Source organism: Plecotus auritus (genome assembly GCF_963455305.1).
Source record: "Plecotus auritus genome assembly, chromosome: 9".
Taxonomy (NCBI): Eukaryota; Metazoa; Chordata; class Mammalia; order Chiroptera; family Vespertilionidae; genus Plecotus; species Plecotus auritus.
Genome location: NC_137783.1, coordinates 114,008,163 through 114,022,147, shown reverse-complemented (window position 1 = coordinate 114,022,147; position 13,985 = coordinate 114,008,163).

Here is a 13,985-nt window from a genome sequence, read left to right as displayed (position 1 = left end):
GAAAGATGTCTAGAAAGAGTTCGGCTGTCTGGTCTAATTAGCATATTACACTTTTATTATTATAAGTTATTTATTTTAATTTTTTTGTTAATCCTCACTTGAGGATATTTTTGCCATTGATTTTTAGACAGTGTAGAAGGGAGTGAGGGGACAAGAGAGAAAGAGAGAGAGAGAGAGAGATGATTGTGAGAGAGACACATCAATTGGTTGTCTGATACAGGTACCCATATCTGGGTAGTGATCAAACCTGCAACCCTAGGAAGTGTCCTTGACCTTTCCGTGCACTGCCCAACACTGTAACCACTGAGAAATTCCAGCCAGGCACATAAGAATTTTAAATACTTTTATTTACTCTGACATGACAAATTTCATTTTCATCTGTGCAGTGTTTGTTATTGCTCTTTACTTTTACTAAACCAAAGGATGACCTGAGGCCTTTTTTTTACAAAGAAAAGATGTTTGTGTGACCCAGCATCTCTCCTGATTAATCTTTCCTATGCCAAACACATCCACAAACCACTTTTGGGTCTGGGCTTTTATACCTGCTCTTCTCTCATCAGGCAATGCTGCCTTGGTATCAACAGGACTCACTATCATCCTTCAGTTAACAATCTCCTTCCGTGTTCCTTTATCAGAAAGACCTGCTCTGACGTGCTTATTTATAGTGTAACTATTGCCATCATTTGCTGTGTTTGAAAGTATCTCTCATAATTATGACACTAGAGGCCCAGTGCATGAAATTCATGCATGGGTAGGGTCTCTAGGCCAGGCCAGTGATCAGGGCCAATTGAGGCTTTCCAGCTGCTGGCCGGGGCCTTCCTTCCCCAGCTGCTGGCTGCCGGCCTGGGCCTTCCTTTGTTCCATGCCACCCCCTTGTGGTCAGCGCATGTCATAGCGAGTGATCAAACTCCCAGTGTCCCGGTCGAATTCCCGAGGGGCCACTTTGCATATTAGGCTTTTATATATATACATAATATGTGACAATGTGTTTGTGTAAATGGCAAGAGCAAACCCTTTATCAGATGTGTACATAAAGTTAGTGAGTGACTTACAAAGACCATTTATTTTCAATACACAGAGTTGCAATGATCCTAATGTATTCAGGGTTCCCCTTCCTACCTTACAGGGTTCATCAAAGATGAAATAGGTAACTTAGGAGGTTCTGGGGGCTCTTGTTGGATAAATAATAAAATAATAATAAAATTTCACGTTTGCCTGGAAATATGCCAAGGACATTGAGCCTAATGGTGTGTATGCATATTGATGATGAGGAGGGAGATAGCATAAAGATACTCATAGGATCACACAAGTCACATATCTGAAAAAATAGAAACACAGATGAAGTAAATATCAGTCTTGCAAAAGAAATCTCAAAATATTAGGCAAGATCATTCAACTAATTTTTCATCACTATGAATTACATGCTAACAACTAAACTAATACCCATAAACACAGAAATGAGTCTAAACAGACAGTTTAAACCACTGTGACCCTGACATACACTTGGAAAGTAACAGTAAATTAAGCCATATATATATGCTGATCTGAAAAACACTACTACAGAGATGTGCGTGTTGTTGGGAAATCAAATTATTGGGGCAGATAAAGGGTTGTCCAGCAATTCAAACTTAAATAACTAAGGGTTGAACTGAAACCTGAGGAAGATGAAGGAAATAAGGCATATGAGAGAGAAAAACAATTTATTAAGTAAAGGAAATGACCCGTTCATTGAAGATACACCGCATTGTCTGAGATGTAAAATGCCAGTGTGGCTGGTGTGAGAAAACTGCTGGGCCTTTGGCATCACATGAGCCTGCAGTGACCTATGGCACTTAGTGAATTATGTAACATTTAGGAACACTTTGCCAGGAGCAAAAGTAATCACCAGTGTTGGGCTGTGGAGTAATCGATGGATCCAGTGGGGGATTGGGAAGATGAGTAGGATGCACATACAGTTGCCCAGGGGAGAGATGATGATAGCTTTCAGGAGAAGATGACAGACATGGAGAGCAGGTGATGAGTGAGACAGGATGAGGTAAGAGGAAAGGATTGGAAGTTAGATTAGATTATGGAAAACAAAAGGTTAGCATCAGGCCTGGGTTCTTTCTTCCTAGAAAGGTAAAATTGGATAAGACTTCTAATAAGTTTTTTGTTTGTGTTGTCTGGAAAACTCATGAGGCTATAATAAAGTGGAAGATCAGCTTCCTTACAAGGCCAGATTGTTGACAGCAAAATTAGCCAGATGTGGAAAGTGCATTTGGGTTTAGGAGGATTTCATATAAACCTCAAATGTCTGTTAATATGCTTAGATTTCATTTTTCATAAAGGGATTGTGACTTTTATAACCACCCTTGTATCTTTATGGCCCATGGATGCTATGCCTATGGGCTTTCACAAGGTAATTTGCACTCTGTAGCTCTAGGCTTACATAAACTTTAGTGGTTTCACACACATCTGCTAAGTCTGGCTTCTTAAAAGGCTGAGATAACAGAAATAAAGTACCTTCCATAGCACTGTGAAGACCACCACTAATAGCTCTGCTAAGGCAGCCAATGTCAGCATGCCCTGCCTCCTGTCCTGTATCCTCAGCTCAGCTAAGTGGCCCTGACAGCTTATAGCTCACAGGTCACAAGATGGTAATGACCATTCAAATTGGAGATGATGCTGGTGGTCAGTCAAAGAGGTGTGGACAAAAAGGACTGCATGCTAACCTGACTAGCTCAGGAAAGGCCTGTGTGGTAGCCTTGTAAATTAAGAGACCTAGAATAACCACAAAGAATGGTCTGAAATTAAAAGTTTTTAAACTAAAACAGCAGTTTTGGTGGGTAGTCATGTCCTAGGCTGGTATTTCCCTGACAAAGTCAATCTTTACTTTAACTGAACCTGTCCATTGTCCTTTTGCATCTACGATAACATATCGTTGGAATGTCCAGGTAATTTTCCTTTTTTTTCTGGACCCCTCAAAGCACATGCACCACTGTATGGAGATCATAAATACCCTCATTGTTATTGAGCTAATTGTTGACTGTTAACTATCCTACAGCCACCTAAGTAAAAGAAGAATATGTCTATCATTTTACTTTTTGTCCAATTCCAGAGGTTCTATCCCCTCCCCTCTTTGCTTTCTTCTGCCTCATTCTCCCTAATCTATCACTAATGGGTTTCATGTAACACACTTATATCTTCTCTTTTGATTCTAATGTATAATGCAAGGTGCAAAACTGCCATTTTCTGGAGCATTATCTCAATCCATTGAGATTCTGCTCCCAGCAACTGTGGGCAGTTTGGCTTAAATAAACACACAAAAATTCTTCACAGGTTTGAATGTTTCTTAAGTTACCAGAGGGTATCAAGGAGTGGTAACACCGTGATGCTCTTTCTCCCACCTGGACTCGGTATGGCCCTGTGGCTACAATCTAGGATAGGAGTTCTCTCAGGAACTTCAAGTAAATGGGACTATGAAGCAATAAAGAAAGAAAAAATGTCAGTAAATATTCATGTCTTGATGGTTGCCAAAGTTTGATGGTAAAAGAAAGATCTGGCCCTAACCGGTTTGGATCAGCGGAGAGAGTGTCGGCCTGCGGACTAAAGGGTCCCGGGTTCGATTCCAGTCAAGGGCATGTACCTTGGTTGCAGGCACATCCCCAGTAGGGCGTGTGCAGGAGGCAGCTGATCGATGATTCTCTCTCATCGATGTTTCTAACTCTCTATCCCTCTCCCTTCCTCTCTGTAAAAAATCAATAAAATATATTTTTTAAAAAAAGTAAGATCTGAAGTATCAGTTAATAAATTTTCCCTTTGCTCTGTTCTCTGAAGGGAAAAATTATAAAGGCTGCATAGAGATGAATTTAGACCTGCTAACACTGTCTACTAGTGCCATGGTCATCATACATGAAGGGAACCTGATAAGGAATGATACTGAAGGAGAACAGAAGTGTATTCCAGCTAGTGGTCCAGATACTGAAAACAGCCCAGAGGCCATATGCAGTTAGCCCCTGGCTGCAGGATCAGGGATAGACATTGTATCAGGGGAAATATCATTTAATATCTATCCCTGGTTTATGACTCCAGCATGATCCAAATTTGGGGTAGGAACCTCCAATTATTTTGCATCTCATCCGTGAGCCAACCAGTCCTGAGACCCACCAGGAGCCTGTAGAGGAGGGAGGAGCAGAGCATGCATTTTGTCTTGGGGCTGCATTTGCCTTGGGGCTGCAGAATTTATTTTTATGATGGGGCTACAAGGAGCTAAGGTCAAAGCAGCTGTTGCCACAGGACACAGAAGAAGAAAGTGCAGAGGAGCTTGAGTGCTCACACATGGAGTTTGACCCCACCACTACCTAGCAGAGATCAGGGTTCCACAGCAGGCAGGGAGATAGATATGGGAATAGGAGTGGTGTCTGCGCTGGAAGGATATCACAAATGTGAAGCCCATCCTTGAAGACTTAGGGGTTTGTGCCCCACAAGAGGCTCTCTGGGGACCTGCACCAGAAACCTGAGCCCACAGAGTGTCTGCCTTCAAAAACCAATAAGGCTTGTGCCCAGAATAACCGGAGGGGTGTAGGGTACAGGACATTCCTCTTTTAAAGGGCAGGTGCACAGGACTTAAAGGTGTTATAGGACTTGCTCCATGACCCGCGCAAAAGCAGAGGTTTGAAAAGTGCCTAGACCAAGTGCAAAGGAAATTCTTCTTCTGCAGGCGTGGAAGACCTTTGGACTCTCTCACCTGAGGCTGAGACCTGGGGAATGTAGGCAACATTGGTGCTCCACCCGCTTCCTTATGAGATCAGGCTACAGCTCTCTTTAACCAGTCAGTGCTCCTGGGTGTGCCCATCCCTTTCCCCTGCTGCAGCACCGCCCACAGAGCTTTCTGTGGAGTGTTAGGCCCCAACCCCCTCCCAGAGGCATCACCCCTGCACCACCTTCATGACTCTACTGGATTGGCCTCTGGCAGCCACCAAGGCCCAGCCCCACCTTTTGGGCCTCAGGCTCTGGTTGTGGAGGTGGGAGGAGCTGCGCTTTTGTGCCCAGAGGTCTGAAATAATGAAAGACACAGTTGCTGGCAGACTAGCACCACCCACCCCCCCATCTCCCTCCCTCCTCGCCACCACCCCCCCACCCCCCTCTCGCCAGGGAAGGCACAGAGAGCAGAGCAAAACTCACCCCCATTCTTCCAGGAAAAAGGCCTACTCACTTGTTCTGGAGTCTCAGCCTGAGGGGCAAACGTGGTGATAATTCACTCTCCAAACCAGCTGCAGGAGGAACAGAGTGAAAATGAAAGTTAAATTCTTAGGGGAGGGGCAGGAAAGGAGGAAAATCTGTGGACCAATGAGAGGCCTTCACAAAGACCTCAGGGAAATAGTAACACTTTGTGCCTTAGCTCCCAGGGGCCAGTGACTACATTCTTAATCCTATCTCGGTTCTGCTCCCTGAAGCTGTTCACATGGCTCTCAGAGTAATTCATCTTCTGGAGAACTAGGCTGACCCGAGCTGTGCACTGTCACACACATAACCTCATCTTGTTCCCTTAGGGGTGAGGTATCATGAGGAGAGAATGAAATACCTCCTTTACCACAGGGAGGCCCCTCACTGAAGGCCCACTGAGGCAGTGATCCTGGCAGCTCTCCCCTGTCCTGTACCTACCAGCTAAGCTAAGTGAACCTGGCCAGTTTGTGTCCTGGTGTTATGCCCAGATTTCATGATTCCCAAAGACCACGAGGGAGCCGAGTCCGATGCAAAAGCAAAGAGCCTTTTAATCGAGCTAGCTCGAGCTCAGTCCCACACACACACCCACCGGCGCAGCGGCGAGGTGGAGAGAGAGAGAGAGAGCGAGTCAGCCCCCAAACGCGCTGATTTATAGGGGGCCTGGGAGAGGTAGGAGGGGTGAGGTAGTGTCGCCTCTGCTGATTGGTCGGGATCAGGTTGCACATGGGGGCAGGGCGCGGCTTACCTTCCCCTTGCATTTCTATTGGCTAATTCAGAAGTGTGGGTTGGGCTCTTGGAGAGGTTCTAGGGTGGGAACCTGACTCCACGAGGTAGAAGACATGGAACAAAAGGAACATGGAGTCTCCCTGCCCTTTCACTGGCAGTCCTGTGAGAGGGCATGGCTGCCCAAATCTGAAATGACCTCAGGTGGTCAGCCAGGGGGGCTATCACAGAGTGGTAGCACTGTGATGCTGGCTTTCAGAACCTGGATTCAATAAGGACAAGATGACACTTTTCCTAAATGGACTGCACAGATCAAACTGCATGAAGTGTCATCTTTGGGCAATGTTTTCTAATACTATTTAACATATAATCTTTATAATCTTAACATAATAGAAATGAAACAGGAAAGTAATTGTGAGGAATAATTTTATGAGTTAGGGTCACTGTCCACTAGTTGCCCAGATTAAACATTATTTCTGAGCGTGTCTGTGAGGGTGTTGTTTCCAGATGAGATTAGCATTTGGATCTTTGGTCACAATAAACTAGAATAAAGGTCTAAGAAGAACAAAGAGGCAGAGGAAGAAAGAAAGAAGGTGTTCCTTTTGCTTCCTGCCTACCTGCTTGTGTGGGGATACAGGTTTTCTCCTGCCCTTGGACTGGGATTACACCATTGACTACCCTGGTTCTCAAGCTATTGAACTTGGACTAATCTGCACCACCAGCTTTCCTGGGTCTCCAGTTTGTAAAAGGCAGGGCCAGGAACTAGTCAGACTCTATAATCACATGAGCCAATTCCTGATAATCAGTCTCTTTCACATATATCAAGGATATATCTATAAAATTGGTTCTGTTTCTCAGGAGAACCCTGACTAACAGAGTATGAAACAATTCTAAAATCACGTGTTAAGTGGCACAGGTGAAATGTGATAATGATAATGGTAAATGACTCTGGTGAACAGTGCAATTTCAAAACATGTGTGCCTAAAAATGGATGAGGATAGTTAAGGGTTCAAGGAGAATGTTGTAAAGGTGAAAATGCACAAAGTCATCTTTAATTCAGTATGAGAAAATCATATAATGAGAAGTCAGAGAGAAGAGAGAGAGAGAGAGAGAGAGAGAGAGAGAGAGAGAGAGAGAGAGAGAGAGATTTGACCGAGTCAGTCTGGGCACAGCTATGTTTTTAACAGGAGAGATAGTTAAATAAATGAATGAAGAGGCACCCATACCTTAACTCACTTTTTTCATTGGTCTTAAGATCTTGTTGTCATGACACTTCTTCTGGTATCTTTTCAGATTATTAACACCAATCAAGCCTCTCATTATGCTGTATGAAATGTTGTAAAGATGTCCTTTATGGAAATACTTCCTATGTGCTCCCCTGCTCCTTATCTCCATGCTTTATTTCTGAATGACAGACATGGCCCAAGAATAAGATGAGCAAGGTTAGTGATTTTTCAGGAATTATGGTAGAGCTGTGAGTTGTAAACTTGGAAATCTTGTGGGACTAGTGAATACAAAAGAAGCTACAGAGCGGGGCAGCTGTCACACCATTAAGGCTCACGGACCCTGAGAGGACAGTGTGCTAGGATTTATGTGAACAGCCTGCTGAAATCCTACATCATTACACTTATAGAAGTTAGACAACGAAGCTTCAAAGAACTCTGTGGCTTTCTGTTTTCTTTCCCAAAATACCTCTCTCTTCCCTGAGCAGTACTGGCCTTAGCTCTTTTCTCTACAGGTCTCTGCAGAATGGTCCAGAAGCCTGGGCTTGTGGCTCATGGACACTCCATAGGCTCCTTCTCTAGGGCTTTCTTTACTAGGATTTTTCAGGAAGTTATGTCTGGAACAAGGATTACGTCTGAAGGTCAGAACTCATTTAGTATACCCTGATTAGAAAATGAAAATGCGTAAGTGGAAGGCAATAGGGAGACTGCAGAGGGAGCCTAGAGTTATACTTTCATTAGTACTCTTACGCACACCCCAGCTTGCATCCACATCTGTACGTTTCATGAAATCAGGTATGTACTTTTCCTATTTTGTTGCTTATTGCCTCAGATCTATTAGAAGGTGTTGCATATGAAGATATCCTGTCTAATAAAGAGGGAATATGCAAATTGACCATCATGCCATCACAAAGATGGTGGTGCCCACAGTGGAGGCAGGATTTCCATAACACAAGATGGCTGTACCCACATCAGAGGCCGTGTTCCCGTAATGAGCTCTAACGAGCAATCAGCAGGGACCTGAGTCTGCGTGGCACTGTGCTGGGGCAGGGTACCTGAGGCTGCGCCCCCCTCCCAGCGAGGCTTGATGGAGGATCTGATGCCGTGCCCCCCACCCAGGAGGCTTGATGGGAGACCTGAACCTGCGCCCCCTTCCCAGCACTGGGCCGGGGGACCTGAGGCTGTGCTCCCTGCCCGGCGGGGCTTGACGGGGAATCTCAGACCGTGCCCCCCACCTGGTGGGACTTGACAGGGGACCTCAGGCTGTGCCCCCTGCCTGGCGGGGCTTGCGGGGGACCTCAGGCCATAGCCCCGAACTGGCGGGGCTTGATGGGGGACCTCAAGGTGCGCCCCCAGCCCTGGTTCTGGGCCAGGGGACTTCAGGCCACACCGTCCACCCTGGCACCAAGCCGGGGGACCTGAGGGTGCACTGGGGGACCTGAGGCTGTGCCCCCTGCCTGGCGCCAGGCCAGGGGAACTGAGGCTGTGCCCCCCACACTGCAGGGCTTGACGAGGTCCTTGAGGCTGCATCCCCCACCTGGCGGGGTTTGAGGGGGGACCTAAGGCTGTGCCCCCCACCCGGTGCCAGGCCAGGGGACCTGAGGCTGTGCCCCCCCTGGTGGGGCTTGACAAGGGTGGGGCCAGCCAGGTCTGGATCTAGCCCAGTGGGGGTGGGGCTGGCAGGGTCTGGGTTTCGCATGATTTTGAGGTGCTGCAGGTGGGTGGGGACTTGACTTTGGGTCCCGCGGCATGCCTCAGACTCTGACAGGAGGAAGATTTTCATATACATTTTACTAATTTTTTTTAATCTCTGACACTTCTATTATAGAGAAAAGGCAAATAGCAATATTAAAATATTTCCTCTAATTAATCCCCTTTTAATGTGCACAAATTTTGTGCACCGGGCCACTAGTCTATACTAATAAAAGGGTAATATACTAATTACACTGAGTCGACCGGATGTGAACAGGTGAGGTCCCTCCACCTGGCTGGCGATTGGGGCCGATCAGGGCCAACTCTCCCAGTCTTTGTGGGAGGTTGGCCAGCCGGGGAGGGATGATGGGAGGGCTCCAGGGCATGTCTGGCCCCATCTTGCCCAGTCCTGATCTGCTGGACCCCAGCAGCAAGCTAACTACTGGTTGGAGCATCTGCCTCCTAGTGTCAGTGCATCATAGTCCCAGATTGGAGAGGGTGCAGGCTGGGCTGAGGGACACCCCCCATGTACGAATTTTGTGCACTGGGCCTCTAATCTCTCTCTCTCTCTCTCTCTCTCTCTCTCTCTATATATATATATATATATATATATATATATATATATATATGCACATATATATACAGAGCATATATATATATATATATATGCCTAATATGCTAAGTGTTCAATGGAGAGGTCTACAGATCAGTCGACTGCTCGACCAGTCACTATGATGCGCAATCAATATGAGGCTTCTGCAGCAGCTAGAAAATCTCAGAAGGACATCTTTAAAAGAGAGATACAGAAGGAGAAATTCCAAGTTGTACATAAGAACTCTGGTCAAATCTCTGAACTAGACATGTTGGAGATAGATGACAAGCAGCCCAATTAGACTAATGGGACTGATCACTGATTTTAGCACCTGCAAAATGCAAGGGAGAATTTAGAATTTGAGTTCAATCAAGTTAACTTACTGATAACCAATAAACAAACAAAGAATAATATTCTTCAGAAAATGAAACAGAATCCTCAGTCTCTGTACCTCTTTCACAATTTCCCTGAGGGAATTTTAGATACAATCTAATATTATTCAACATACAAAAAAGTAGAGGTCATGGCTCATATTCAATAGAAATTCGATCAATGGAGACCAACTCTGAAATAAGCCAGATGTTATATTTAGTAAATAAGGGCTTCATAGCAGCTATTATTTCTGGGGTGAAAGATGTAGAAGAAAATATACTTATAATAATCACCAAATAGGAAATGTCAGAAATCAAATAGAAATAGTTTTTGTTTTTAATTGAAATACTAACACTGCAATCACTCAGAAAACAAATCCAGGTTTAGCTATGAAAAATTTGGAATCACAACAGAAAGACAGAAAGACTAATTAACATTAAAAGTTGGTTAATAGAAATTGCCCAATTTGAAAAGAATAAACATGTCAATTTGAAAATAATAAACATGTCCTCAATAATCTGTAAGAAATATCAAAGTAATAACATAAGCTTAAGGTACAACATAACTAGTAAAATACAGCATTAATAAAATATAAATTAATAAAATAGAAAGAGATGGATAGAAACATCAATGATGGAGAGAATCATTGATTGGCTGCCTCCTGCACAGCCCCTACTGGGGATTGAACCCTCAACCCAGGCATGTTCCTGGACCAGAAATCAAACCATGATCTCCTGGTTCATGGGTCAGTGCTAAATCACTGAGTCACACAAGCCATTTATTTTATTTACGCATCTGAAGAAAGGAGCGCTCTTTTTAATTTTATTAATTTTTTATTTAATATTTTATTTTAATTATCAATTAGAGTTGACACTCAATATTATTTTCCTGTGACTATTTTCTGACTACCAATTTGTTCTTTTTAAAAATATTTTTTTTATTGATTTCACAGAGGATAGAAACATCCGTACCATGGAACTAGATTGATACCCAATGCTATTAAGGTGTAGAAACAGAGATAGCAAAACCATCTGGGTAGTCCTGGGAGTTTTGTGTCTGTAGATAGTGGGTCTTTACCTTGGCCTGAACATAAGGCAATGTGTCAGCAGTCACCTAAAGGTATGTGTGTTTAGGCAGGAGGAGATGTGTTCATATACTCTGGATGACACACATGACAGAGACCTGTGAAACATAAATTCCAATGAGGCATCTGTTATTAGGAGAGAAAAGACTCAATATTAAGGCTGGTTATACACTGAAGAGATAAAATCTGTCCTATTCCAAACACATTAAGTGCCATTATGAGTTGAATTGTGTCCTTCTAATAGATATTGAAATCTAACCCCCAGAATATTTGAGAGTCACTTTATTTGGAAATTGCCGAGGTATTTATTAGCACCTAGAAGGGTTCAGGAATCTGGAAAAGGGGCAGGAATCTGGAAAGGGGGCTGCACATAAATTAATAAAGAGACTAGAAATATAAATTTGGAATACATGGGGGAGCCAGAGGAGACTTAGCTGTGGGGAAAGGCAGTGTTTTGGACAGGTTCAAGCCTTGGACTGATGAGAGGGCACAGTCCTCTCGTGGCCACGTGCAAGTCCCTCCCAACACAATTATAGCCAACAGCTGTAGCTGTAACCTTGAACCTATGTTCCGAACACGTGGCCCCACGTGCCTGAGTAACATAGACTTGATAGAGTTCAGGTGCATGTAGTTGAGTAGGATTGAATCCAATGAGAATGTTGTAAACATCTTGATCACACCCTTACATTGAGCATGCTGATGATGATCATATTTCTGTTCTATCATTGGTGTTACTGTCAACATAATTGCTGTGGTCATAAATAAAAATGGCATTATTAGCATTTATGTAAACTCCTTTGACCAATTTTATTTAAAAATTCTCACATTCTGTTTTGTTCCTAAGATGTACTCAGATACTTACCCCAATGTCTGTTTGTTATCTACATCACCACACTCTAACCACATTACTTCCTGTGCCCTGTTATTTTCAGTCCAGAAACAGTTAAGAATCATAGATCCAAAGTCAGAGAACTTCTCTCCAACAGGAGATGTAGGGACTAAAGGGAATACAGAACCCCGAGGAGAATGTATCATTCCCTGGGCCTCAGAACATAATATTCTGGGATGTTGACCAAAGCATTGTGCTTAGCTCTGAAGATGGACTCTAAGTGATGGGAGAAGGAGCATAATTCATTATGGTTTCCTATTTTTCCTAAAAACCAGGAAATCTAGTTGTACTCTTTACTGAAGAACAATGATCTGTCTGTATTTCAGAAGACCAGACATGGTTATCCAACCAAGCCTGCATCAATATCCACTGCACATTCAACTCCTCTCTCACTGGGGGCTGGGCGTTAAAGAACAGGCTTATTTCCTTCCTGGGGACTGCCATAGTAAATTAGCCCACAGGAAAGATTGAGGACAACATGGAGAAAACAACTGAAAACAAAAGTATGCCTGTGAGTACATGCGTGTGTGTGTGTGTGTGTGTGTGTGTGTGTGTGTGTGTGTGTGTGTGTGTGTATGTGTATTTATCAGAGGCAGAACTTAAGTAGTTTTGACAGTGCTGTCAAGGAACTGAAAAGTGTTGTATCTAAAAATTCAGGTATTTTTTTCCTTGCAACTAGAAACTTCATCCTGAATTGGGAATTGGCAGTCCAGTAACTGAAAAGACATGAATTTCCTGGATTGATATTTGTCAATAATAGAAGAGTATTGTTAGTAAATCATAGCCTCCGTCATCATAGTAATGGGGTAAAAGGAAGGCGACCTCAAAGGGAAATTTTAGAACAATTTCACACACACACACACACACACACACACACACACACACACACACACACAGGAAAGCCCACTTTGCAATTCTTTTTTATATCAAAGATCATCCAACATGAGCCATTTGGAAATTCCTATGGACATGCAGGGATGAGAGCAGCTAATAATTGATAAGAGAACCATTTAATTAATTAATTAATCTATTTATTTGTTTTAACTTTTACTTCTTTGGAAAAAGATTTGGGAATAAAAATGCCAAAGACAAGAGGGTTCCACAAGTTCTGGATTGGTGGGAGTATCCATTGCAGAAATAATGCCCCTGTTGTCTCATTGGAGAAGAACTGGCTTTTCTTTTTCCTTAAAACTTGCACCTCACTGCAAAAGTAAGTCTGGCCTGGGCAACAGAACACTTACCTACACAGTTGTTTAGAAACCCCACAATTGTACTGGCTACACTACTGTATTTCTGTGAATAATAACTTTTTTATTCTTTTTACTTTAATCTTCACTCAAGGATATTCCGCCCCCCCCGCCCCGCCCCACCATTAGTTTTCAGAGAGAGTGGGAGGGAAGTGAGGAGACACAGATAGAGAAGCATCGATGTGAGATAGATACATCAGCTAGTTGCCTCCTGCACACTCCCCAACTGGGGCCAGGATCAAGCCTGCAACCAAGGTATGTGCCCTTGACCAGAATCGAACCAGTGACCATTCAATCTTCAAAATGAGCCAAACTGGAGAGGGCAATAATAACTTTTTAATGCAGAGCAAACATAACCCAAATTCAAGTTCAATTTCAATGACATACATTTACCGTAGAAAAATGAGAAATATTAGACTAGGAAACTATGCAGAAATATTTATTTTACAATTAACTAATATTTAAAGAAAGTTACAATTCTTTCATCAAGTTACTTTATTTCTTAAATAAATTAGAATAATAATGGTGAAAGTAAGCTAAACTAATATGTGTTCTTAAAATAATTTATTGCAGTCACAGTAAGAGGACAGCATACTTGATTACTAATTATGTACTAGCAATGACAGGTTATTAAAAACATTCTGTTGTTTAATTTCTACAATAATATCTCAAGTAAGATTCATATATATATATTTACAAATGTGAAATAGAATATTCTAGAATTTAGTTTATTTGATCAGGACTAATATGTAGTAACAGCAGAATTATAATAAAATGCTCAGTGTAACACACACTCACACACACAGGCTTATCTATCACTGGCAGAGCTGGAGTAGTCTAGACAGCAGCACAGAGGTATCTGGGATCTGAAACATGAGACTTCAGTAAAAACCACCCGAGTGCCCCTTAAGGTAAAAACCTGTTTAAAGAGACACTGACACAGTTTATATTTCTCAGT